Genomic DNA, 27,419 nt, shown 5'->3' on the forward strand with positions numbered 1-27,419 from the left:
CTGTGCTTTCTTTCGTTCTGAACAAGTGTTACTGTTTTCTGCACAAAAGCGATTCTGCGAAGCAATGTGAACACTTCTGCTTCCCAGGCACAGAGAAGGTGCTAGCAGGGAATTCTCTGCCTGCCTTTCCCCAGTGCTCTGCAAGCTCTCCAGGGCAACAGCAAATCTGGGGCTCTGTGCTTTCTTTCGTTCTGAACAAGTGTTACTGTTTTCTGCACAAAAGCGATTCTGCGAAGCAATGTGAACACTTCTGCTTCCCAGGCACAGAGGAGGTGCTAGCAGGGAATTCTCTGCCTGCCTTTCCCCAGTGCTCTGCAAGCTCTCCAGGGCAACATAAAATCTGGGGCTCTGTGCTTTCTTTCGTTCTGAACAAGTGTTACTGTTTTCTGCACAAAAGCGATTCTGCGAAGCAATGTGAAGACTTCTGCTTCCCAGGCACAGAGAAGGTGCTAGTAGGGCATGCTCTGCCTGCCTTTCCCCAGTGCTCTGCAGGCTCTCCAGGACAACATAAAATCTGGGGTTCTGTGCTTTCTTTCCTTCTGAACAAGTGTTACTGTTTTCTGCACAAAAGCGATTCTGCGAAGCAATGTGAACACTTCTGTTTCCCAGGCACAGAGAAGGTGCTAGCAGGGAATTCTCTGCCTGCCTTTCCCCAGTGCTCTGCAAGCTCTCCAGGGCAACATAAAATCTGGGGCTCTGTGCTTTCTTTCGTTCTGAACAAGTGTTACTGTTTTCTGCACAAAAGCGATCCTGCGAAGCAATGTGAACACTTCTGCTTCCCAGGCCCAGAGAAGGTGCTAGCAGGGAATTCTCTGCCTGCCTTTCCCCAGTGCTCTGCAAGCTCTCCAGGACAACAGCAAATCTGGGGCTCTGTGCTTTCTTTCGTTCTGAACAAGTGTTACTGTTTTCTGCACAAAAGCGATTCTGCGAAGCAATGTGAACACTTCTGCTTCCCAGGCACAGAGAAGGTGCTAGCAGGGAATTCTCTGCCTGCCTTTCCCCAGTGCTCTGCAAGCTCTCCAGGACAACAGCAAATCTGGGGCTCTGTGCTTTCTTTCGTTCTGAACAAGTGCTAGTGTTTTCTGCACAAAAGCTATTCTGCGAAGCAATGTGAACACTTCTGCTTCCCAGGCACAGAGAAGGTGCTAGCAGGGAATTCTCTGCCTGCCTTTCCCCAGTGCTCTGCAAGCTCTCCAGCACAACAGCAAATCTGGGGCTCTGTGCTTTCTTTCGTTCTGAACAAGTGTTAGTGTTTTCTGCACAAAAGCGATTCTGCGAAGCAATGTGAACACTTCTGCTTCCCAGGCACAGAGAAGGTGCTAGCAGGGAATTCTCTGCCTGCCTTTCCCCAGTGCTCTGCAAGCTCTCCAGGACAACAGCAAATCTGGGGCTCTGTGCTTTCTTTCGTTCTGAACAAGTGTTAGTGTTTTCTGCACAAAAGCGATTCTGCGAAGCAATGTGAAGACTTCTGCTTCCCAGGCACAGAGAAGGTGCTAGCAGGGAATTCTCTGCCTGCCTTTCCCCAGTGCTCTGCAAGCTCTCCAGGACAACAGCAAATCTGGGGCTCTGTGCTTTCTTTCGTTCTGAACAAGTGTTAGTGTTTTCTGCACAAAAGCGATTCTGCGAAGCAATGTGAACACTTCTGCTTCCCAGGCACAGAGAAGGTGCTAGTAGGGCATGCTCTGCCTGCCTTTCCCCAGTGCTCTGCAAGCTCTCCAGGACAACAGCAAATCTGGGGCTCTGTGCTTTCTTTCGTTCTGAACAAGTGTTACTGTTTTCTGCACAAAAGCGATTCTGCGAAGCAATGTGAACACTTCTGTTTCCCAGGCACAGAGAAGGTGCTAGCAGGGAATTCTCTGCCTGCCTTTCCCCAGTGCTCTGCAAGCTCTCCAGGACAACAGCAAATCTGGGGCTCTGTGCTTTCTTTCGTTCTGAACAAGTGTTACTGTTTTCTGCACAAAAGCGATCCTGCGAAGCAATGTGAACACTTCTGCTTCCCAGGCACAGAGAAGGTGCTAGCAGGGAATTCTCTGCCTGCCTTTCCCCAGTGCTCTGCAAGCTCTCCAGGACAACATAAAATCTGGGGCTCTGTGCTTTCTTTCGTTCTGAACAACTTCTAGTGTTTTCTGCACAAAAGCGATTCTGCGAAGCAATGTGAATTCTTCTGCTTCCCAGGCACAGAGAAGGTGCTAGCAGGGAATTCTCTGCCTGCCTTTCCCCAGTGCTCTGCAAGCTCTCCAGGACAACAGCAAATCTGGGGCTCTGTGCTTTCTTTCGTTCTGAACAAGTGTTACTGTTTTCTGCACAAAAGCGATTCTGCGAAGCAATGTGAACACTTCTGCTTCCCAGGCACAGAGAAGGTGCTAGCAGGGAATTCTCTGCCTGCCTTTCCCCAGTGCTCTGCAAGCTCTCCAGGACAACAGCAAATATGGGGCTCTGTGCTTTCTTTCGTTCTGAACAAGTGTTACTGTTTTCTGCACAAAAGCGATTCTGCGAAGCAATGTGAACACTTCTGCTTCCCAGGCACAGAGAAGGTGCTAGCAGGGAATTCTCTGCCTGCCTTTCCCCAGTGCTCTGCAAGCTCTCCAGGACAACAGCAAATCTGGGGCTCTGTGCTTTCTTTCGTTCTGAACAAGTGTTACTGTTTTCTGCACAAAAGCGATCCTGCGAAGGAATGTGAACACTTCTGCTTCCCAGGCACAGAGAAGGTGCTAGCAGGGAATTCTCTGTCTGCCTTTCCCCAGTGCTCTGCAAGCTCTCCAGGACAACATAAAATATGGGGCTCTGTGCTTTCTTTCGTTCTGAACAAGTGTTACTGTTTTCTGCACAAAAGCGATTCTGCGAAGCAATGTGAACACTTCTGCTTCCCAGGCACAGAGAAGGTGCCAGTAGGGCATGCTCTGCCTGCCTTTCCCCAGTGCTCTGCAAGCTCTCCAGGACAACAGCAAATCTGGGGCTCTGTGCTTTCTTTCATTCTGAACAAGTGTTAGTGTTTTCTGCACAAAAGCAATTCTGCGAAGCAATGTGAAGACTTCTGCTTCCCAGGCACAGAGAAGGTGCTAGCAGGGAATTCTCTGCCTGCCTTTCCCCAGTGCTCTGCAAGCTCTCCAGGACAACAGCAAATCTGGGGCTCTGTGCTTTCTTTCGTTCTGAACAAGTGTTACTGTTTTCTGCACAAAAGCGATTCTGCGAAGCAATGTGAACACTTCTGCTTCCCAGGCACAGAGAAGGTGCTAGCAGGGAATTCTCTGCCTGCCTTTCCCCAGTGCTCTGCAAGCTCTCCAGGGCAACAGCAAATCTGGGGCTCTGTGCTTTCTTTCGTTCTGAACAAGTGTTACTGTTTTCTGCACAAAAGCGATTCTGCGAAGCAATGTGAACACTTCTGCTTCCCAGGCACAGAGGAGGTGCTAGCAGGGAATTCTCTGCCTGCCTTTCCCCAGTGCTCTGCAAGCTCTCCAGGGCAACATAAAATCTGGGGCTCTGTGCTTTCTTTCGTTCTGAACAAGTGTTACTGTTTTCTGCACAAAAGCGATTCTGCGAAGCAATGTGAAGACTTCTGCTTCCCAGGCACAGAGAAGGTGCTAGTAGGGCATGCTCTGCCTGCCTTTCCCCAGTGCTCTGCAGGCTCTCCAGGACAACATAAAATCTGGGGTTCTGTGCTTTCTTTCCTTCTGAACAAGTGTTACTGTTTTCTGCACAAAAGCGATTCTGCGAAGCAATGTGAACACTTCTGTTTCCCAGGCACAGAGAAGGTGCTAGCAGGGAATTCTCTGCCTGCCTTTCCCCAGTGCTCTGCAAGCTCTCCAGGGCAACATAAAATCTGGGGCTCTGTGCTTTCTTTCGTTCTGAACAAGTGTTACTGTTTTCTGCACAAAAGCGATCCTGCGAAGCAATGTGAACACTTCTGCTTCCCAGGCACAGAGAAGGTGCTAGTAGGGCATGCTCTGCCTGCCTTTCCCCAGTGCTCTGCAAGCTCTCCAGGACAACAGCAAATCTGGGGCTCTGTGCTTTCTTTCATTCTGAACAAGTGTTAGTGTTTTCTGCACAAAAGCAATTCTGCGAAGCAATGTGAAGACTTCTGCTTCCCAGGCACAGAGAAGGTGCTAGCAGGGAATTCTCTGCCTGCCTTTCCCCAGTGCTCTGCAAGCTCTCCAGGACAACAGCAAATCTGGGGCTCTGTGCTTTCTTTCGTTCTGAACAAGTGTTACTGTTTTCTGCACAAAAGCGATTCTGCGAAGCAATGTGAACACTTCTGCTTCCCAGGCACAGAGAAGGTGCTAGCAGGGAATTCTCTGCCTGCCTTTCCCCAGTGCTCTGCAAGCTCTCCAGGGCAACAGCAAATCTGGGGCTCTGTGCTTTCTTTCGTTCTGAACAAGTGTTACTGTTTTCTGCACAAAAGCGATTCTGCGAAGCAATGTGAACACTTCTGCTTCCCAGGCACAGAGGAGGTGCTAGCAGGGAATTCTCTGCCTGCCTTTCCCCAGTGCTCTGCAAGCTCTCCAGGGCAACATAAAATCTGGGGCTCTGTGCTTTCTTTCGTTCTGAACAAGTGTTACTGTTTTCTGCACAAAAGCGATTCTGCGAAGCAATGTGAAGACTTCTGCTTCCCAGGCACAGAGAAGGTGCTAGTAGGGCATGCTCTGCCTGCCTTTCCCCAGTGCTCTGCAGGCTCTCCAGGACAACATAAAATCTGGGGTTCTGTGCTTTCTTTCCTTCTGAACAAGTGTTACTGTTTTCTGCACAAAAGCGATTCTGCGAAGCAATGTGAACACTTCTGTTTCCCAGGCACAGAGAAGGTGCTAGCAGGGAATTCTCTGCCTGCCTTTCCCCAGTGCTCTGCAAGCTCTCCAGGACAACATAAAATCTGGGGCTCTGTGCTTTCTTTCGTTCTGAACAAGTGTTACTGTTTTCTGCACAAAAGCGATCCTGCGAAGCAATGTGAACACTTCTGCTTCCCAGGCACAGAGAAGGTGCTAGCAGGGAATTCTCTGCCTGCCTTTCCCCAGTGCTCTGCAAGCTCTCCAGGACAACAGCAAATCTGGGGCTCTGTGCTTTCTTTCGTTCTGAACAAGTGTTACTGTTTTCTGCACAAAAGCGATTCTGCGAAGCAATGTGAACACTTCTGCTTCCCAGGCACAGAGAAGGTGCTAGCAGGGAATTCTCTGCCTGCCTTTCCCCAGTGCTCTGCAAGCTCTCCAGGACAACATAAAATCTGGGGCTCTGTGCTTTCTTTCGTTCTGAACAACTTCTAGTGTTTTCTGCACAAAAGCGATTCTGCGAAGCAATGTGAATTCTTCTGCTTCCCAGGCACAGAGAAGGTGCTAGCAGGGAATTCTCTGCCTGCCTTTCCCCAGTGCTCTGCAAGCTCTCCAGGACAACAGCAAATCTGGGGCTCTGTGCTTTCTTTCGTTCTGAACAAGTGTTACTGTTTTCTGCACAAAAGCGATTCTGCGAAGCAATGTGAACACTTCTGCTTCCCAGGCACAGAGAAGGTGCTAGCAGGGAATTCTCTGCCTGCCTTTCCCCAGTGCTCTGCAAGCTCTCCAGGACAACAGCAAATCTGGGGCTCTGTGCTTTCTTTCGTTCTGAACAAGTGTTACTGTTTTCTGCACAAAAGCGATTCTGCGAAGCAATGTGAACACTTCTGCTTCCCAGGCACAGAGAAGGTGCTAGCAGGGAATTCTCTGCCTGCCTTTCCCCAGTGCTCTGCAAGCTCTCCAGGACAACAGCAAATCTGGGGCTCTGTGCTTTCTTTCGTTCTGAACAAGTGTTACTGTTTTCTGCACAAAAGCGATCCTGCGAAGGAATGTGAACACTTCTGCTTCCCAGGCACAGAGAAGGTGCTAGCAGGGAATTCTCTGTCTGCCTTTCCCCAGTGCTCTGCAAGCTCTCCAGGACAACATAAAATATGGGGCTCTGTGCTTTCTTTCGTTCTGAACAAGTGTTACTGTTTTCTGCACAAAAGCGATTCTGCGAAGCAATGTGAACACTTCTGCTTCCCAGGCACAGAGAAGGTGCTAGTAGGGCATGCTCTGCCTGCCTTTCCCCAGTGCTCTGCAAGCTCTCCAGGACAACAGCAAATCTGGGGCTCTGTGCTTTCTTTCATTCTGAACAAGTGTTAGTGTTTTCTGCACAAAAGCAATTCTGCGAAGCAATGTGAAGACTTCTGCTTCCCAGGCACAGAGAAGGTGCTAGCAGGGAATTCTCTGCCTGCCTTTCCCCAGTGCTCTGCAAGCTCTCCAGGACAACAGCAAATCTGGGGCTCTGTGCTTTCTTTCGTTCTGAACAAGTGTTACTGTTTTCTGCACAAAAGCGATTCTGCGAAGCAATGTGAACACTTCTGCTTCCCAGGCACAGAGAAGGTGCTAGCAGGGAATTCTCTGCCTGCCTTTCCCCAGTGCTCTGCAAGCTCTCCAGGGCAACAGCAAATCTGGGGCTCTGTGCTTTCTTTCGTTCTGAACAAGTGTTACTGTTTTCTGCACAAAAGCGATTCTGCGAAGCAATGTGAACACTTCTGCTTCCCAGGCACAGAGGAGGTGCTAGCAGGGAATTCTCTGCCTGCCTTTCCCCAGTGCTCTGCAAGCTCTCCAGGGCAACATAAAATCTGGGGCTCTGTGCTTTCTTTCGTTCTGAACAAGTGTTACTGTTTTCTGCACAAAAGCGATTCTGCGAAGCAATGTGAAGACTTCTGCTTCCCAGGCACAGAGAAGGTGCTAGTAGGGCATGCTCTGCCTGCCTTTCCCCAGTGCTCTGCAGGCTCTCCAGGACAACATAAAATCTGGGGTTCTGTGCTTTCTTTCCTTCTGAACAAGTGTTACTGTTTTCTGCACAAAAGCGATTCTGCGAAGCAATGTGAACACTTCTGTTTCCCAGGCACAGAGAAGGTGCTAGCAGGGAATTCTCTGCCTGCCTTTCCCCAGTGCTCTGCAAGCTCTCCAGGGCAACATAAAATCTGGGGCTCTGTGCTTTCTTTCGTTCTGAACAAGTGTTACTGTTTTCTGCACAAAAGCGATCCTGCGAAGCAATGTGAACACTTCTGCTTCCCAGGCACAGAGAAGGTGCTAGTAGGGCATGCTCTGCCTGCCTTTCCCCAGTGCTCTGCAAGCTCTCCAGGACAACAGCAAATCTGGGGCTCTGTGCTTTCTTTCATTCTGAACAAGTGTTAGTGTTTTCTGCACAAAAGCAATTCTGCGAAGCAATGTGAAGACTTCTGCTTCCCAGGCACAGAGAAGGTGCTAGCAGGGAATTCTCTGCCTGCCTTTCCCCAGTGCTCTGCAAGCTCTCCAGGACAACAGCAAATCTGGGGCTCTGTGCTTTCTTTCGTTCTGAACAAGTGTTACTGTTTTCTGCACAAAAGCGATTCTGCGAAGCAATGTGAACACTTCTGCTTCCCAGGCACAGAGAAGGTGCTAGCAGGGAATTCTCTGCCTGCCTTTCCCCAGTGCTCTGCAAGCTCTCCAGGGCAACAGCAAATCTGGGGCTCTGTGCTTTCTTTCGTTCTGAACAAGTGTTACTGTTTTCTGCACAAAAGCGATTCTGCGAAGCAATGTGAACACTTCTGCTTCCCAGGCACAGAGGAGGTGCTAGCAGGGAATTCTCTGCCTGCCTTTCCCCAGTGCTCTGCAAGCTCTCCAGGGCAACATAAAATCTGGGGCTCTGTGCTTTCTTTCGTTCTGAACAAGTGTTACTGTTTTCTGCACAAAAGCGATTCTGCGAAGCAATGTGAAGACTTCTGCTTCCCAGGCACAGAGAAGGTGCTAGTAGGGCATGCTCTGCCTGCCTTTCCCCAGTGCTCTGCAGGCTCTCCAGGACAACATAAAATCTGGGGTTCTGTGCTTTCTTTCCTTCTGAACAAGTGTTACTGTTTTCTGCACAAAAGCGATTCTGCGAAGCAATGTGAACACTTCTGTTTCCCAGGCACAGAGAAGGTGCTAGCAGGGAATTCTCTGCCTGCCTTTCCCCAGTGCTCTGCAAGCTCTCCAGGACAACATAAAATCTGGGGCTCTGTGCTTTCTTTCGTTCTGAACAAGTGTTACTGTTTTCTGCACAAAAGCGATCCTGCGAAGCAATGTGAACACTTCTGCTTCCCAGGCCCAGAGAAGGTGCTAGCAGGGAATTCTCTGCCTGCCTTTCCCCAGTGCTCTGCAAGCTCTCCAGGACAACAGCAAATCTGGGGCTCTGTGCTTTCTTTCGTTCTGAACAAGTGTTACTGTTTTCTGCACAAAAGCGATTCTGCGAAGCAATGTGAACACTTCTGCTTCCCAGGCACAGAGAAGGTGCTAGCAGGGAATTCTCTGCCTGCCTTTCCCCAGTGCTCTGCAAGCTCTCCAGGACAACAGCAAATCTGGGGCTCTGTGCTTTCTTTCGTTCTGAACAAGTGCTAGTGTTTTCTGCACAAAAGCTATTCTGCGAAGCAATGTGAACACTTCTGCTTCCCAGGCACAGAGAAGGTGCTAGCAGGGAATTCTCTGCCTGCCTTTCCCCAGTGCTCTGCAAGCTCTCCAGCACAACAGCAAATCTGGGGCTCTGTGCTTTCTTTCGTTCTGAACAAGTGTTAGTGTTTTCTGCACAAAAGCGATTCTGCGAAGCAATGTGAACACTTCTGCTTCCCAGGCACAGAGAAGGTGCTAGCAGGGAATTCTCTGCCTGCCTTTCCCCAGTGCTCTGCAAGCTCTCCAGGACAACAGCAAATCTGGGGCTCTGTGCTTTCTTTCGTTCTGAACAAGTGTTAGTGTTTTCTGCACAAAAGCGATTCTGCGAAGCAATGTGAAGACTTCTGCTTCCCAGGCACAGAGAAGGTGCTATCAGGGAATTCTCTGCCTGCCTTTCCCCAGTGCTCTGCAAGCTCTCCAGGACAACAGCAAATCTGGGGCTCTGTGCTTTCTTTCGTTCTGAACAAGTGTTACTGTTTTCTGCACAAAAGCGATTCTGCGAAGCAATGTGAACACTTCTGCTTCCCAGGCACAGAGAAGGTGCTAGTAGGGCATGCTCTGCCTGCCTTTCCCCAGTGCTCTGCAAGCTCTCCAGGACAACAGCAAATCTGGGGCTCTGTGCTTTCTTTCGTTCTGAACAAGTGTTACTGTTTTCTGCACAAAAGCGATTCTGCGAAGCAATGTGAACACTTCTGTTTCCCAGGCACAGAGAAGGTGCTAGCAGGGAATTCTCTGCCTGCCTTTCCCCAGTGCTCTGCAAGCTCTCCAGGACAACAGCAAATCTGGGGCTCTGTGCTTTCTTTCGTTCTGAACAAGTGTTACTGTTTTCTGCACAAAAGCGATCCTGCGAAGCAATGTGAACACTTCTGCTTCCCAGGCACAGAGAAGGTGCTAGCAGGGAATTCTCTGCCTGCCTTTCCCCAGTGCTCTGCAAGCTCTCCAGGACAACATAAAATCTGGGGCTCTGTGCTTTCTTTCGTTCTGAACAACTTCTAGTGTTTTCTGCACAAAAGCGATTCTGCGAAGCAATGTGAATTCTTCTGCTTCCCAGGCACAGAGAAGGTGCTAGCAGGGAATTCTCTGCCTGCCTTTCCCCAGTGCTCTGCAAGCTCTCCAGGACAACAGCAAATCTGGGGCTCTGTGCTTTCTTTCGTTCTGAACAAGTGTTACTGTTTTCTGCACAAAAGCGATTCTGCGAAGCAATGTGAACACTTCTGCTTCCCAGGCACAGAGAAGGTGCTAGCAGGGAATTCTCTGCCTGCCTTTCCCCAGTGCTCTGCAAGCTCTCCAGGACAACAGCAAATCTGGGGCTCTGTGCTTTCTTTCGTTCTGAACAAGTGTTACTGTTTTCTGCACAAAAGCGATTCTGCGAAGCAATGTGAACACTTCTGCTTCCCAGGCACAGAGAAGGTGCTAGCAGGGAATTCTCTGCCTGCCTTTCCCCAGTGCTCTGCAAGCTCTCCAGGACAACAGCAAATCTGGGGCTCTGTGCTTTCTTTCGTTCTGAACAAGTGTTACTGTTTTCTGCACAAAAGCGATCCTGCGAAGGAATGTGAACACTTCTGCTTCCCAGGCACAGAGAAGGTGCTAGCAGGGAATTCTCTGTCTGCCTTTCCCCAGTGCTCTGCAAGCTCTCCAGGACAACATAAAATATGGGGCTCTGTGCTTTCTTTCGTTCTGAACAAGTGTTAGTGTTTTCTGCACAAAAGCGATTCTGCGAAGCAATGTGAACACTTCTGCTTCCCAGGCACAGAGAAGGTGCTAGTAGGGCATGCTCTGCCTGCCTTTCCCCAGTGCTCTGCAAGCTCTCCAGGACAACAGCAAATCTGGGGCTCTGTGCTTTCTTTCATTCTGAACAAGTGTTAGTGTTTTCTGCACAAAAGCAATTCTGCGAAGCAATGTGAAGACTTCTGCTTCCCAGGCACAGAGAAGGTGCTAGCAGGGAATTCTCTGCCTGCCTTTCCCCAGTGCTCTGCAAGCTCTCCAGGACAACAGCAAATCTGGGGCTCTGTGCTTTCTTTCGTTCTGAACAAGTGTTACTGTTTTCTGCACAAAAGCGATTCTGCGAAGCAATGTGAACACTTCTGCTTCCCAGGCACAGAGAAGGTGCTAGCAGGGAATTCTCTGCCTGCCTTTCCCCAGTGCTCTGCAAGCTCTCCAGGGCAACATAAAATCTGGGGCTCTGTGCTTTCTTTCGTTCTGAACAAGTGTTACTGTTTTCTGCACAAAAGCGATTCTGCGAAGCAATGTGAAGACTTCTGCTTCCCAGGCACAGAGAAGGTGCTAGTAGGGCATGCTCTGCCTGCCTTTCCCCAGTGCTCTGCAGGCTCTCCAGGACAACATAAAATCTGGGGTTCTGTGCTTTCTTTCCTTCTGAACAAGTGTTACTGTTTTCTGCACAAAAGCGATTCTGCGAAGCAATGTGAACACTTCTGTTTCCCAGGCACAGAGAAGGTGCTAGCAGGGAATTCTCTGCCTGCCTTTCCCCAGTGCTCTGCAAGCTCTCCAGGACAACATAAAATCTGGGGCTCTGTGCTTTCTTTCGTTCTGAACAAGTGTTACTGTTTTCTGCACAAAAGCGATCCTGCGAAGCAATGTGAACACTTCTGCTTCCCAGGCCCAGAGAAGGTGCTAGCAGGGAATTCTCTGCCTGCCTTTCCCCAGTGCTCTGCAAGCTCTCCAGGACAACAGCAAATCTGGGGCTCTGTGCTTTCTTTCGTTCTGAACAAGTGTTACTGTTTTCTGCACAAAAGCGATTCTGCGAAGCAATGTGAACACTTCTGCTTCCCAGGCACAGAGAAGGTGCTAGCAGGGAATTCTCTGCCTGCCTTTCCCCAGTGCTCTGCAAGCTCTCCAGGACAACAGCAAATCTGGGGCTCTGTGCTTTCTTTCGTTCTGAACAAGTGCTAGTGTTTTCTGCACAAAAGCTATTCTGCGAAGCAATGTGAACACTTCTGCTTCCCAGGCACAGAGAAGGTGCTAGCAGGGAATTCTCTGCCTGCCTTTCCCCAGTGCTCTGCAAGCTCTCCAGCACAACAGCAAATCTGGGGCTCTGTGCTTTCTTTCGTTCTGAACAAGTGTTAGTGTTTTCTGCACAAAAGCGATTCTGCGAAGCAATGTGAACACTTCTGCTTCCCAGGCACAGAGAAGGTGCTAGCAGGGAATTCTCTGCCTGCCTTTCCCCAGTGCTCTGCAAGCTCTCCAGGACAACAGCAAATCTGGGGCTCTGTGCTTTCTTTCGTTCTGAACAAGTGTTAGTGTTTTCTGCACAAAAGCGATTCTGCGAAGCAATGTGAAGACTTCTGCTTCCCAGGCACAGAGAAGGTGCTATCAGGGAATTCTCTGCCTGCCTTTCCCCAGTGCTCTGCAAGCTCTCCAGGACAACAGCAAATCTGGGGCTCTGTGCTTTCTTTCGTTCTGAACAAGTGTTACTGTTTTCTGCACAAAAGCGATTCTGCGAAGCAATGTGAACACTTCTGCTTCCCAGGCACAGAGAAGGTGCTAGTAGGGCATGCTCTGCCTGCCTTTCCCCAGTGCTCTGCAAGCTCTCCAGGACAACAGCAAATCTGGGGCTCTGTGCTTTCTTTCGTTCTGAACAAGTGTTACTGTTTTCTGCACAAAAGCGATTCTGCGAAGCAATGTGAACACTTCTGTTTCCCAGGCACAGAGAAGGTGCTAGCAGGGAATTCTCTGCCTGCCTTTCCCCAGTGCTCTGCAAGCTCTCCAGGACAACAGCAAATCTGGGGCTCTGTGCTTTCTTTCGTTCTGAACAAGTGTTACTGTTTTCTGCACAAAAGCGATCCTGCGAAGCAATGTGAACACTTCTGCTTCCCAGGCACAGAGAAGGTGCTAGCAGGGAATTCTCTGCCTGCCTTTCCCCAGTGCTCTGCAAGCTCTCCAGGACAACATAAAATCTGGGGCTCTGTGCTTTCTTTCGTTCTGAACAACTTCTAGTGTTTTCTGCACAAAAGCGATTCTGCGAAGCAATGTGAATTCTTCTGCTTCCCAGGCACAGAGAAGGTGCTAGCAGGGAATTCTCTGCCTGCCTTTCCCCAGTGCTCTGCAAGCTCTCCAGGACAACAGCAAATCTGGGGCTCTGTGCTTTCTTTCGTTCTGAACAAGTGTTACTGTTTTCTGCACAAAAGCGATTCTGCGAAGCAATGTGAACACTTCTGCTTCCCAGGCACAGAGAAGGTGCTAGCAGGGAATTCTCTGCCTGCCTTTCCCCAGTGCTCTGCAAGCTCTCCAGGACAACAGCAAATCTGGGGCTCTGTGCTTTCTTTCGTTCTGAACAAGTGTTACTGTTTTCTGCACAAAAGCGATTCTGCGAAGCAATGTGAACACTTCTGCTTCCCAGGCACAGAGAAGGTGCTAGCAGGGAATTCTCTGCCTGCCTTTCCCCAGTGCTCTGCAAGCTCTCCAGGACAACAGCAAATCTGGGGCTCTGTGCTTTCTTTCGTTCTGAACAAGTGTTACTGTTTTCTGCACAAAAGCGATCCTGCGAAGGAATGTGAACACTTCTGCTTCCCAGGCACAGAGAAGGTGCTAGCAGGGAATTCTCTGTCTGCCTTTCCCCAGTGCTCTGCAAGCTCTCCAGGACAACATAAAATATGGGGCTCTGTGCTTTCTTTCGTTCTGAACAAGTGTTAGTGTTTTCTGCACAAAAGCGATTCTGCGAAGCAATGTGAACACTTCTGCTTCCCAGGCACAGAGAAGGTGCTAGTAGGGCATGCTCTGCCTGCCTTTCCCCAGTGCTCTGCAAGCTCTCCAGGACAACAGCAAATCTGGGGCTCTGTGCTTTCTTTCATTCTGAACAAGTGTTAGTGTTTTCTGCACAAAAGCAATTCTGCGAAGCAATGTGAAGACTTCTGCTTCCCAGGCACAGAGAAGGTGCTAGCAGGGAATTCTCTGCCTGCCTTTCCCCAGTGCTCTGCAAGCTCTCCAGGACAACATAAAATCTGGGGTTCTGTGCTTTCTTTCGTTCTGAACAAATGTTACTGTTTTCTGCACAAAAACGATTCTGCGAAGCAATGTGAACACTTCTGTTTCCCAGGCACAGAGAAGGTGCTAGCAGGGAATTCTCTGCCTGCCTTTCCCCAGTGCTCTGCAAGCTCTCCAGGACAACAGCAAATCTGGGGCTCTGTGCTTTCTTTCGTTCTGAACAAGTGTTACTGTTTTCTGCACAAAAGCGATTCTGCGAAGCAATGTGAACACTTCTGCTTCCCAGGCACAGAGAAGGTGCTAGCAGGGAATTCTCTGCCTGCCTTTCCCCACTGCTCTGCAAGCTCTCCAGGACAACATAAAATCTGGGGCTCTGTGCTTTCTTTCATTCTGAACAAGTGTTAGTGTTTTCTGCACAAAAGCGATTCTGCGAAGCAATGTGAACACTTCTGTTTCCCAGGCACAGAGAAGGTGCTAGTAGGGCATGCTCTGCCTGCCTTTCCCCAGTGCTCTGCAAGCTCTCCAGGACAACATCAAATCTGGGGCTCTGTGCTTTCTTTCCTTCTGAACAAGTGTTACTGTTTTCTGCACAAAAGCGATTCTGCGAAGCAATGTGAACACTTCTGCTTCCCAGGCACAGAGAAGGTGCTAGCAGGGAATTCTCTGCCTGCCTTTCCCCAGTGCTCTGCAAGCTCTCCAGGACAACAGCAAATCTGGGGCTCTGTGCTTTCTTTCGTTCTGAACAAGTGTTACTGTTTTCTGCACAAAAGCGATTCTGCGAAGCAATGTGAACACTTCTGCTTCCCAGGCACAGAGAAGGTGCTAGCAGGGAATTCTCTGCCTGCCTTTCCCCAGTGCTCTGCAAGCTCTCCAGGGCAACAGCAAATCTGGGGCTCTGTGCTTTCTTTCGTTCTGAACAAGTGTTACTGTTTTCTGCACAAAAGCGATTCTGCGAAGCAATGTGAACACTTCTGTTTCCCAGGCACAGAGAATGTGCTAGCAGGGAATTCTCTACCTGCCTTTCCCCAGTGCTCTGCAAGCTCTCCAGGACAACAGCAAATCTGGGGCTCTGTGCTTTCTTTCGTTCTGAACAAGTGCTAGTGTTTTCTGCACAAAAGCGATCCTGCGAAGCAATGTGAACACTTCTGCTTCCCAGGCCCAGAGAAGGTGCTAGCAGGGAATTCTCTGCCTGCCTTTCCCCAGTGCTCTGCCAGCTCTCCAGGACAACAGCAATTCTGGGGCTCTGTGCTTTCTTTCATTCTGAACAAGTGTTACTGTTTTCTGCACAAAAGCGATTCTGCGAAGCAATGTGAAGACTTCTGCTTCCCAGGCACAGAGAAGGTGCTAGCAGGGAATTCTCTGCCTGCCTTTCCCCAGTGCTCTGCAAGCTCTCCAGGACAACAGCAAATCTGGGGCTCTGTGCTTTCTTTCGTTCTGAACAAGTGTTAGTGTTTTCTGCACAAAAGCGATTCTGCGAAGCAATGTGAACACTTCTGCTTCCCAGGCACAGAGAAGGTGCTAGTAGGGCATGCTCTGCCTGCCTTTCCGCAGTGCTCTGCAAGCTCTCCAGGACAACATAAAATCTGGGGTTCTGTGCTTTCTTTCGTTCTGAACAAGTGTTACTGTTTTCTGCACAAAAGCGATTCTGCGAAGCAATGTGAACACTTCTGTTTCCCAGGCACAGAGAATGTGCTAGCAGGGAATTCTCTGCCTGCCTTTCCCCAGTGCTCTGCAAGCTCTCCAGGACAACAGCAAATCTGGGGCTCTGTGCTTTCTTTCGTTCTGAACAAGTGTTACTGTTTTCTGCACAAAAGCGATTCTGCGAAGCAATGTGAACACTTCTGCTTCCCAGGCACAGAGAAGGTGCTAGCAGGGAATTCTCTGCCTGCCTTTCCCCAGTGCTCTGCAAGCTCTCCAGGACAACAGCAAATCTGGGGCTCTGTGCTTTCTTTCCTTCTGAACAAGTGTTACTGTTTTCTGCACAAAAGCGATTCTGCGAAGCAATGTGAACACTTCTGCTTCCCAGGCACAGAGGAGGTGCTAGCAGGGAATTCTCTGCCTGCCTTTCCCCAGTGCTCTGCAAGCTCTCCAGGGCAACAGCAAATCTGGGGCTCTGTGCTTTCTTTCGTTCTGAACAAGTGTTACTGTTTTCTGCACAAAAGCGATTCTGCGAAGCAATGTGAAGACTTCTGCTTCCCAGGCACAGAGAAGGTGCTAGCAGGGAATTCTCTGCCTGCCTTTCCCCAGTGCTCTGCAAGCTCTCCAGGACAACAGCAAATATGGGGCTCTGTGCTTTCTTTCGTTCTGAACAAGTGTTAGTGTTTTCTGCACAAAAGCGATTCTGCGAAGCAATGTGAACACTTCTGCTTCCCAGGCACAGAGAAGGTGCTAGTAGGGCATGCTCTGCCTGCCTTTCCCCAGTGCTCTGCAGGCTCTCCAGGACAACATAAAATCTGGGGTTCTGTGCTTTCTTTCCTTCTGAACAAGTGTTACTGTTTTCTGCACAAAAGCGATTCTGCGAAGCAATGTGAACACTTCTGTTTCCCAGGCACAGAGAAGGTGCTAGCAGGGAATTCTCTGCCTGCCTTTCCCCAGTGCTCTGCAAGCTCTCCAGGACAACAGCAAATCTGGGGCTCTGTGCTTTCTTTCGTTCTGAACAAGTGTTACTGTTTTCTGCACAAAAGCGATCCTGCGAAGCAATGTGAACACTTCTGCTTCCCAGGCCCAGAGAAGGTGCTAGCAGGGAATTCTCTGCCTGCCTTTCCCCAGTGCTCTGCAAGCTCTCCAGGACAACAGCAAATCTGGGGCTCTGTGCTTTCTTTCGTTCTGAACAAGTGTTACTGTTTTCTGCACAAAAGCGATTCTGCGAAGCAATGTGAACACTTCTGCTTCCCAGGCACAGAGAAGGTGCTAGCAGGGAATTCTCTGCCTGCCTTTCCCCAGTGCTCTGCAAGCTCTCCAGGACAACAGCAAATCTGGGGCTCTGTGCTTTCTTTCGTTCTGAACAAGTGCTAGTGTTTTCTGCACAAAAGCTATTCTGCGAAGCAATGTGAACACTTCTGCTTCCCAGGCACAGAGAAGGTGCTAGCAGGGAATTCTCTGCCTGCCTTTCCCCAGTGCTCTGCAAGCTCTCCAGCACAACAGCAAATCTGGGGCTCTGTGCTTTCTTTCGTTCTGAACAAGTGTTAGTGTTTTCTGCACAAAAGCGATTCTGCGAAGCAATGTGAACACTTCTGCTTCCCAGGCACAGAGAAGGTGCTAGCAGGGAATTCTCTGCCTGCCTTTCCCCAGTGCTCTGCAAGCTCTCCAGGACAACAGCAAATCTGGGGCTCTGTGCTTTCTTTCGTTCTGAACAAGTGTTAGTGTTTTCTGCACAAAAGCGATTCTGCGAAGCAATGTGAACACTTCTGCTTCCCAGGCACAGAGAAGGTGCTAGCAGGGAATTCTCTGCCTGCCTTTCCCCAGTGCTCTGCAAGCTCTCCAGGACAACAGCAAATATGGGGCTCTGTGCTTTCTTTCGTTCTGAACAAGTGTTACTGTTTTCTGCACAAAAGCGATTCTGCGAAGCAATGTGAACACTTCTGCTTCCCAGGCACAGAGAAGGTGCTAGTAGGGCATGCTCTGCCTGCCTTTCCCCAGTGCTCTGCAAGCTCTCCAGGACAACATAAAATCTGGGGTTCTGTGCTTTCTTTCGTTCTGAACAAGTGTTACTGTTTTCTGCACAAAAGCGATTCTGCGAAGCAATGTGAACACTTCTGTTTCCCAGGCACAGAGAAGGTGCTAGCAGGGAATTCTCTGCCTGCCTTTCCCCAGTGCTCTGCAAGCTCTCCAGGGCAACATAAAATCTGGGGCTCTGTGCTTTCTTTCGTTCTGAACAAGTGTTACTGTTTTCTGCACAAAAGCGATTCTGCGAAGCAATGTGAAGACTTCTGCTTCCCAGGCACAGAGAAGGTGCTAGCAGGGAATTCTCTGCCTGCCTTTCCCCAGTGCTCTGCAAGCTCTCCAGGACAACAGCAAATATGGGGCTCTGTGCTTTCTTTCGTTCTGAAGAAGTGTTAGTGTTTTCTGCACAAAAGCGATTCTGCGAAGCAATGTGAACACTTCTGCTTCCCAGGCACAGAGAAGGTGCTAGTAGGGCATGCTCTGCCTGCCTTTCCCCAGTGCTCTGCAAGCTCTCCAGGACAACAGCAAATCTGGGGCTCTGTGCTTTCTTTCGTTCTGAACAAGTGTTACTGTTTTCTGCACAAAAGCGATTCTGCGAAGCAATGTGAACACTTCTGTTTCCCAGGCACAGAGAAGGTGCTAGCAGGGAATTCTCTGCCTGCCTTTCCCCAGTGCTCTGCAAGCTCTCCAGGACAACAGCAAATCTGGGGCTCTGTGCTTTCTTTCGTTCTGAACAAGTGTTAGTGTTTTCTGCACAAAAGCGATTCTGCGAAGCAATGTGAACACTTCTGCTTCCCAGGCACAGAGAAGGTGCTAGCAGGGAATTCTCTGCCTGCCTTTCCCCAGTGCTCTGCAAGCTCTCCAGGACAACATAAAATCTGGGGCTCTGTGCTTTCTTTCGTTCTGAATAACTTCTAGTGTTTTCTGCACAAAAGCGATTCTGCGAAGCAATGTGAATTCTTCTGCTTCCCAGGCACAGAGAAGGTGCTAGCAGGGAATTCTCTGCCTGCCTTTCCCCAGTGCTCTGCAAGCTCTCCAGGACAACAGCAAATCTGGGGCTCTGTGCTTTCTTTCGTTCTGAACAAGTGTTACTGTTTTCTGCACAAAAGCGATCCTGCGAAGCAATGTGAACACTTCTGCTTCCCAGGCACAGAGAAGGTGCTAGCAGGGAATTCTCTGCCTGCCTTTCCCCAGTGCTCTGCAAGCTCTCCAGGACAACATAAAATCTGGGGCTCTGTGCTTTCTTTCGTTCTGAACAACTTCTAGTGTTTTCTGCACAAAAGCGATTCTGCGAAGCAATGTGAATTCTTCTGCTTCCCAGGCACAGAGAATGTGCTAGCAGGGAATTCTCTGCCTGCCTTTCCCCAGTGCTCTGCAAGCTCTCCAGGACAACAGCAAATCTGGGGCTCTGTGCTTTCTTTCGTTCTGAACAAGTGTTACTGTTTTCTGCACAAAAGCGATTCTGCGAAGCAATGTGAACACTTCTGCTTCCCAGGCACAGAGAAGGTGCTAGCAGGGAATTCTCTGCCTGCCTTTCCCCAGTGCTCTGCAAGCTCTCCAGGACAACAGCAAATCTGGGGCTCTGTGCTTTCTTTCGTTCTGAACAAGTGTTACTGTTTTCTGCACAAAAGCGATCCTGCGAAGGAATGTGAACACTTCTGCTTCCCAGGCACAGAGAAGGTGCTAGCAGGGAATTCTCTGTCTGCCTTTCCCCAGTGCTCTGCAAGCTCTCCAGGACAACATAAAATCTGGGGCTCTGTGCTTTCTTTCGTTCTGAACAAGTGTTACTGTTTTCTGCACAAAAGCGATTCTGCGAAGCAATGTGAACACTTCTGCTTCCCAGGCACAGAGAAGGTGCTAGTAGGGCATGCTCTGCCTGCCTTTCCCCAGTGCTCTGCAAGCTCTCCAGGACAACAGCAAATCTGGGGCTCTGTGCTTTCTTTCGTTCTGAACAAGTGTTAGTGTTTTCTGCACAAAAGCGATCCTGCGAAGCAATGTGAACACTTCTGCTTCCCAGGCACAGAGAAGGTGCTAGCAGGGAATTCTCTGCCTGCCTTTCCCCAGTGCTCTGCAAGCTCTCCAGGACAACATAGAATCTGGGGTTCTGTGCTTTCTTTCGTTCTGAACAAGTGTTACTGTTTTCTGCACAAAAGCGATTCTGCGAAGCAATGTGAACACTTCTGCTTCCCAGGCACAGAGAAGGTGCTAGCAGGGAATTCTCTGCCTGCCTTTCCCCAGTGCTCTGCAAGCTCTCCAGGACAACAGCAAATCTGGGGCTCTGTGCTTTCTTTCGTTCTGAACAAGTGTTACTGTTTTCTGCACAAAAGCGATCCTGCGAAGCAATGTGAACACTTCTGCTTCCCAGGCACAGAGAAGGTGCTAGCAGGGAATTCTCTGCCTGCCTTTCCCCAGTGCTCTGCAAGCTCTCCAGGACAACAGCAAATCTGGGGCTCTGTGCTTTCTTTCATTCTGAACAAGTGTTAGTGTTTTCTGCACAAAAGCTATTCTGCGAAGCAATGTGAACACTTCTGCTTCCCAGGCACAGAGAAGGTGCTAGCAGGGAATTCTCTGCCTGCCTTTCCCCAGTGCTCTGCAAGCTCTCCAGCACAACAGCAAATCTGGGGCTCTGTGCTTTCTTTCGTTCTGAACAAGTGTTAGTGTTTTCTGCACAAAAGCGATTCTGCGAAGCAATGTGAACACTTCTGCTTCCCAGGCACAGAGAAGGTGCTAGCAAGGAATTCTCTGCCTGCCTTTTCCCAGTGCTCTAAAAGCTCTCCAGGACAACAGCAAATCTGGGGCTCTGTGCTTTCTTTCGTTCTGAACAAGTGTTAGTGTTTTCTGCACAAAAGCGATTCTGCGAAGCAATGTGAAGACTTCTGCTTCCCAGGCACAGAGAAGGTGCTAGCAGGGAATTCTCTGCCTGCCTTTCCCCAGTGCTCTGCAAGCTCTCCAGGACAACAGCAAATATGGGGCTCTGTGCTTTCTTTCGTTCTGAACAAGTGTTAGTGTTTTCTGCACAAAAGCGATTCTGCGAAGCAATGTGAACACTTCTGCTTCCCAGGCACAGAGAAGGTGCTAGTAGGGCATGCTCTGCCTGCCTTTCCGCAGTGCTCTGCAAGCTCTCCAGGACAACATAAAATCTGGGGTTCTGTGCTTTCTTTCGTTCTGAACAAGTGTTACTGTTTTCTGCACAAAAGCGATTCTGCGAAGCAATGTGAACACTTCTGTTTCCCAGGCCCAGAGAAGGTGCTAGCAGGGAATTCTCTGCCTGCCTTTCCCCAGTGCTCTGCAAGCTCTCCAGGACAACAGCAAATCTGGGGCTCTGTGCTTTCTTTCGTTCTGAACAAGTGTTACTGTTTTCTGCACAAAAGCGATTCTGCGAAGCAATGTGAACACTTCTGCTTCCCAGGCACAGAGAAGGTGCTAGCAGGGAATTCTCTGCCTGCCTTTCCCCAGTGCTCTGCAAGCTCTCCAGGACAACAGCAAATCTGGGGCTCTGTGCTTTCTTTCGTTCTGAACAAGTGCTAGTGTTTTCTGCACAAAAGCTATTCTGCGAAGCAATGTGAACACTTCTGCTTCCCAGGCACAGAGAAGGTGCTAGCAGGGAATTCTCTGCCTGCCTTTCCCCAGTGCTCTGCAAGCTCTCCAGCACAACAGCAAATCTGGGGCTCTGTGCTTTCTTTCGTTCTGAACAAGTGTTAGTGTTTTCTGCACAAAAGCGATTCTGCGAAGCAATGTGAACACTTCTGCTTCCCAGGCACAGAGAAGGTGCTAGCAGGGAATTCTCTGCCTGCCTTTCCCCAGTGCTCTGCAAGCTCTCCAGGACAACAGCAAATCTGGGGCTCTGTGCTTTCTTTCGTTCTGAACAAGTGTTAGTGTTTTCTGCACAAAAGCGATTCTGCGAAGCAATGTGAAGACTTCTGCTTCCCAGGCACAGAGAAGGTGCTAGCAGGGAATTCTCTGCCTGCCTTTCCCCAGTGCTCTGCAAGCTCTCCAGGACAACAGCAAATCTGGGGCTCTGTGCTTTCTTTCGTTCTGAACAAGTGTTAGTGTTTTCTGCACAAAAGCGATTCTGCGAAGCAATGTGAACACTTCTGCTTCCCAGGCACAGAGAAGGTGCTAGTAGGGCATGCTCTGCCTGCCTTTCCCCAGTGCTCTGCAAGCTCTCCAGGACAACATAAAATCTGGGGTTCTGTGCTTTCTTTCGTTCTGAACAAGTGTTACTGTTTTCTGCACAAAAGCGATTCTGCGAAGCAATGTGAACACTTCTGTTTCCCAGGCACAGAGAAGGTGCTAGCAGGGAATTCTCTGCCTGCCTTTCCCCAGTGCTCTGCAAGCTCTCCAGGGCAACATAAAATCTGGGGCTCTGTGCTTTCTTTCGTTCTGAACAAGTGTTACTGTTTTCTGCACAAAAGCGATTCTGCGAAGCAATGTGAACACTTCTGCTTCCCAGGCACAGAGAAGGTGCTAGCAGGGAATTCTCTGCCTGCCTTTCCCCAGTGCTCTGCAAGCTCTCCAGGACAACAGCAAATATGGGGCTCTGTGCTTTCTTTCGTTCTGAAGAAGTGTTAGTGTTTTCTGCACAAAAGCGATTCTGCGAAGCAATGTGAACACTTCTGCTTCCCAGGCACAGAGAAGGTGCTAGTAGGGCATGCTCTGCCTGCCTTTCCCCAGTGCTCTGCAAGCTCTCCAGGACAACAGCAAATCTGGGGCTCTGTGCTTTCTTTCGTTCTGAACAAGTGTTACTGTTTTCTGCACAAAAGCGATTCTGCGAAGCAATGTGAACACTTCTGTTTCCCAGGCACAGAGAAGGTGCTAGCAGGGAATTCTCTGCCTGCCTTTCCCCAGTGCTCTGCAAGCTCTCCAGGACAACAGCAAATCTGGGGCTCTGTGCTTTCTTTCGTTCTGAACAAGTGTTACTGTTTTCTGCACAAAAGCGATTCTGCGAAGCAATGTGAACACTTCTGCTTCCCAGGCACAGAGAAGGTGCTAGCAGGGAATTCTCTGCCTGCCTTTCCCCAGTGCTCTGCAAGCTCTCCAGGACAACATAAAATCTGGGGCTCTGTGCTTTCTTTCGTTCTGAATAACTTCTAGTGTTTTCTGCACAAAAGCGATTCTGCGAAGCAATGTGAATTCTTCTGCTTCCCAGGCACAGAGAAGGTGCTAGCAGGGAATTCTCTGCCTGCCTTTCCCCAGTGCTCTGCAAGCTCTCCAGGACAACAGCAAATCTGGGGCTCTGTGCTTTCTTTCGTTCTGAACAAGTGTTACTGTTTTCTGCACAAAAGCGATCCTGCGAAGCAATGTGAACACTTCTGCTTCCCAGGCACAGAGAAGGTGCTAGCAGGGAATTCTCTGCCTGCCTTTCCCCAGTGCTCTGCAAGCTCTCCAGGACAACATAAAATCTGGGGCTCTGTGCTTTCTTTCGTTCTGAACAACTTCTAGTGTTTTCTGCACAAAAGCGATTCTGCGAAGCAATGTGAATTCTTCTGCTTCCCAGGCACAAAGAAGGTGCTAGCAGGGAATTCTCTGCCTGCCTTTCCCCAGTGCTCTGCAAGCTCTCCAGGACAACAGCAAATCTGGGGCTCTGTGCTTTCTTTCGTTCTGAACAAGTGTTACTGTTTTCTGCACAAAAGCGATTCTGCGAAGCAATGTGAACACTTCTGCTTCCCAGGCACAGAGAAGGTGCTAGCAGGGAATTCTCTGCCTGCCTTTCCCCAGTGCTCTGCAAGCTCTCCAGGACAACATAAAATCTGGGGCTCTGTGCTTTCTTTCGTTCTGAACAAGTGTTACTGTTTTCTGCACAAAAGCGATTCTGCGAAGCAATGTGAACACTTCTGCTTCCCAGGCACAGAGAAGGTGCTAGCAGGGAATTCTCTGTCTGCCTTTCCCCAGTGCTCTGCAAGCTCTCCAGGACAACATAAAATCTGGGGCTCTGTGCTTTCTTTCGTTCTGAACAAGTGTTACTGTTTTCTGCACAAAAGCGATTCTGCGAAGCAATGTGAACACTTCTGCTTCCCAGGCACAGAGAAGGTGCTAGTAGGGCATGCTCTGCCTGCCTTTCCCCAGTGCTCTGCAAGCTCTCCAGGACAACAGCAAATCTGGGGCTCTGTGCTTTCTTTCGTTCTGAACAAGTGTTAGTGTTTTCTGCACAAAAGCGATCCTGCGAAGCAATGTGAACACTTCTGCTTCCCAGGCACAGAGAAGGTGCTAGCAGGGAATTCTCTGCCTGCCTTTCCCCAGTGCTCTGCAAGCTCTCCAGGACAACATAGAATCTGGGGTTCTGTGCTTTCTTTCGTTCTGAACAAGTGTTACTGTTTTCTGCACAAAAGCGATTCTGCGAAGCAATGTGAACACTTCTGCTTCCCAGGCACAGAGAAGGTGCTAGCAGGGAATTCTCTGCCTGCCTTTCCCCAGTGCTCTGCAAGCTCTCCAGGACAACAGCAAATCTGGGGCTCTGTGCTTTCTTTCGTTCTGAACAAGTGTTACTGTTTTCTGCACAAAAGCGATCCTGCGAAGCAATGTGAACACTTCTGCTTCCCAGGCACAGAGAAGGTGCTAGCAGGGAATTCTCTGCCTGCCTTTCCCCAGTGCTCTGCAAGCTCTCCAGGACAACAGCAAATCTGGGGCTCTGTGCTTTCTTTCATTCTGAACAAGTGTTAGTGTTTTCTGCACAAAAGCTATTCTGCGAAGCAATGTGAACACTTCTGCTTCCCAGGCACAGAGAAGGTGCTAGCAGGGAATTCTCTGCCTGCCTTTCCCCAGTGCTCTGCAAGCTCTCCAGCACAACAGCAAATCTGGGGCTCTGTGCTTTCTTTCGTTCTGAACAAGTGTTAGTGTTTTCTGCACAAAAGCGATTCTGCGAAGCAATGTGAACACTTCTGCTTCCCAGGCACAGAGAAGGTGCTAGCAAGGAATTCTCTGCCTGCCTTTTCCCAGTGCTCTAAAAGCTCTCCAGGACAACAGCAAATCTGGGGCTCTGTGCTTTCTTTCGTTCTGAACAAGTGTTAGTGTTTTCTGCACAAAAGCGATTCTGCGAAGCAATGTGAAGACTTCTGCTTCCCAGGCACAGAGAAGGTGCTAGCAGGGAATTCTCTGCCTGCCTTTCCCCAGTGCTCTGCAAGCTCTCCAGGACAACAGCAAATATGGGGCTCTGTGCTTTCTTTCGTTCTGAACAAGTGTTAGTGTTTTCTGCACAAAAGCGATTCTGCGAAGCAATGTGAACACTTCTGCTTCCCAGGCACAGAGAAGGTGCTAGTAGGGCATGCTCTGCCTGCCTTTCCGCAGTGCTCTGCAAGCTCTCCAGGACAACATAAAATCTGGGGTTCTGTGCTTTCTTTCGTTCTGAACAAGTGTTACTGTTTTCTGCACAAAAGCGATTCTGCGAAGCAATGTGAACACTTCTGTTTCCCAGGCACAGAGAAGGTGCTAGCAGGGAATTCTCTGCCTGCCTTTCCCCAGTGCTCTGCAAGCTCTCCAGGGCAACATAAAATCTGGGGCTCTGTGCTTTCTTTCGTTCTGAACAAGTGTTACTGTTTTCTGCACAAAAGCGATTCTGCGAAGCAATGTGAACACTTCTGCTTCCCAGGCACAGAGAAGGTGCTAGCAGGGAATTCTCTGCCTGCCTTTCCCCAGTGCTCTGCAAGCTCTCCAGGACAACAGCAAATATGGGGCTCTGTGCTTTCTTTCGTTCTGAAGAAGTGTTAGTGTTTTCTGCACAAAAGTGATTCTGCGAAGCAATGTGAACACTTCTGCTTCCCAGGCACAGAGAAGGTGCTAGTAGGGCATGCTCTGCCTGCCTTTCCCCAGTGCTCTGCAAGCTCTCCAGGACAACAGCAAATCTGGGGCTCTGTGCTTTCTTTCGTTCTGAACAAGTGTTACTGTTTTCTGCACAAAAGCGATTCTGCGAAGCAATGTGAACACTTCTGTTTCCCAGGCACAGAGAAGGTGCTAGCAGGGAATTCTCTGCCTGCCTTTCCCCAGTGCTCTGCAAGCTCTCCAGGACAACAGCAAATCTGGGGCTCTGTGCTTTCTTTCGTTCTGAACAAGTGTTACTGTTTTCTGCACAAAAGCGATTCTGCGAAGCAATGTGAACACTTCTGCTTCCCAGGCACAGAGAAGGTGCTAGCAGGGAATTCTCTGCCTGCCTTTCCCCAGTGCTCTGCAAGCTCTCCAGGACAACATAAAATCTGGGGCTCTGTGCTTTCTTTCGTTCTGAATAACTTCTAGTGTTTTCTGCACAAAAGCGATTCTGCGAAGCAATGTGAATTCTTCTGCTTCCCAGGCACAGAGAAGGTGCTAGCAGGGAATTCTCTGCCTGCCTTTCCCCAGTGCTCTGCAAGCTCTCCAGGACAACAGCAAATCTGGGGCTCTGTGCTTTCTTTCGTTCTGAACAAGTGTTACTGTTTTCTGCACAAAAGCGATCCTGCGAAGCAATGTGAACACTTCTGCTTCCCAGGCACAGAGAAGGTGCTAGCAGGGAATTCTCTGCCTGCCTTTCCCCAGTGCTCTGCAAGCTCTCCAGGACAACATAAAATCTGGGGCTCTGTGCTTTCTTTCGTTCTGAACAACTTCTAGTGTTTTCTGCACAAAAGCGATTCTGCGAAGCAATGTGAATTCTTCTGCTTCCCAGGCACAGAGAAGGTGCTAGCAGGGAATTCTCTGCCTGCCTTTCCCCAGTGCTCTGCAAGCTCTCCAGGACAACAGCAAATCTGGGGCTCTGTGCTTTCTTTCGTTCTGAACAAGTGTTACTGTTTTCTGCACAAAAGCGATTCTGCGAAGCAATGTGAACACTTCTGCTTCCCAGGCACAGAGAAGGTGCTAGCAGGGAATTCTCTGCCTGCCTTTCCCCAGTGCTCTGCAAGCTCTCCAGGACAACAGCAAATCTGGGGCTCTGTGCTTTCTTTCGTTCTGAACAAGTGTTACTGTTTTCTGCACAAAAGCGATTCTGCGAAGCAATGTGAACACTTCTGCTTCCCAGGCACAGAGAAGGTGCTAGCAGGGAATTCTCTGCCTGCCTTTCCCCAGTGCTCTGCAAGCTCTCCAGGACAACAGCAAATCTGGGGCTCTGTGCTTTCTTTCGTTCTGAACAAGTGTTACTGTTTTCTGCACAAAAGCGATCCTGCGAAGGAATGTGAACACTTCTGCTTCCCAGGCACAGAGAAGGTGCTAGCAGGGAATTCTCTGTCTGCCTTTCCCCAGTGCTCTGCAAGCTCTCCAGGACAACATAAAATATGGGGCTCTGTGCTTTCTTTCGTTCTGAACAAGTGTTACTGTTTTCTGCACAAAAGCGATTCTGCGAAGCAATGTGAACACTTCTGCTTCCCAGGCACAGAGAAGGTGCTAGTAGGGCATGCTCTGCCTGCCTTTCCCCAGTGCTCTGCAAGCTCTCCAGGACAACAGCAAATCTGGGGCTCTGTGCTTTCTTTCATTCTGAACAAGTGTTAGTGTTTTCTGCACAAAAGCAATTCTGCGAAGCAATGTGAAGACTTCTGCTTCCCAGGCACAGAGAAGGTGCTAGCAGGGAATTCTCTGCCTGCCTTTCCCCAGTGCTCTGCAAGCTCTCCAGGACAACATAAAATCTGGGGTTCTGTGCTTTCTTTCGTTCTGAACAAATGTTACTGTTTTCTGCACAAAAACGATTCTGCGAAGCAATGTGAACACTTCTGTTTCCCAGGCACAGAGAAGGTGCTAGCAGGGAATTCTCTGCCTGCCTTTCCCCAGTGCTCTGCAAGCTCTCCAGGACAACAGCAAATCTGGGGCTCTGTGCTTTCTTTCATTCTGAACAAGTGTTACTGTTTTCTGCACAAAAGCGATTCTGCGAAGCAATGTGAACACTTCTGCTTCCCAGGCACAGAGAAGGTGCTAGCAGGGAATTCTCTGCCTGCCTTTCCCCACTGCTCTGCAAGCTCTCCAGGACAACATAAAATCTGGGGCTCTGTGCTTTCTTTCATTCTGAACAAGTGTTAGTGTTTTCTGCACAAAAGCGATTCTGCGAAGCAATGTGAACACTTCTGTTTCCCAGGCACAGAGAAGGTGCTAGTAGGGCATGCTCTGCCTGCCTTTCCCCAGTGCTCTGCAAGCTCTCCAGGACAACATCAAATCTGGGGCTCTGTGCTTTCTTTCCTTCTGAACAAGTGTTACTGTTTTCTGCACAAAAGCGATTCTGCGAAGCAATGTGAACACTTCTGCTTCCCAGGCACAGAGAAGGTGCTAGCAGGGAATTCTCTGCCTGCCTTTCCCCAGTGCTCTGCAAGCTCTCCAGGACAACAGCAAATCTGGGGCTCTGTGCTTTCTTTCGTTCTGAACAAGTGTTACTGTTTTCTGCACAAAAGCGATTCTGCGAAGCAATGTGAACACTTCTGCTTCCCAGGCACAGAGAAGGTG

Source organism: Strix aluco, chromosome 13 (genome assembly GCF_031877795.1).
Source record: "Strix aluco isolate bStrAlu1 chromosome 13, bStrAlu1.hap1, whole genome shotgun sequence".
Classification (NCBI taxonomy): Eukaryota; Metazoa; Chordata; class Aves; order Strigiformes; family Strigidae; genus Strix; species Strix aluco.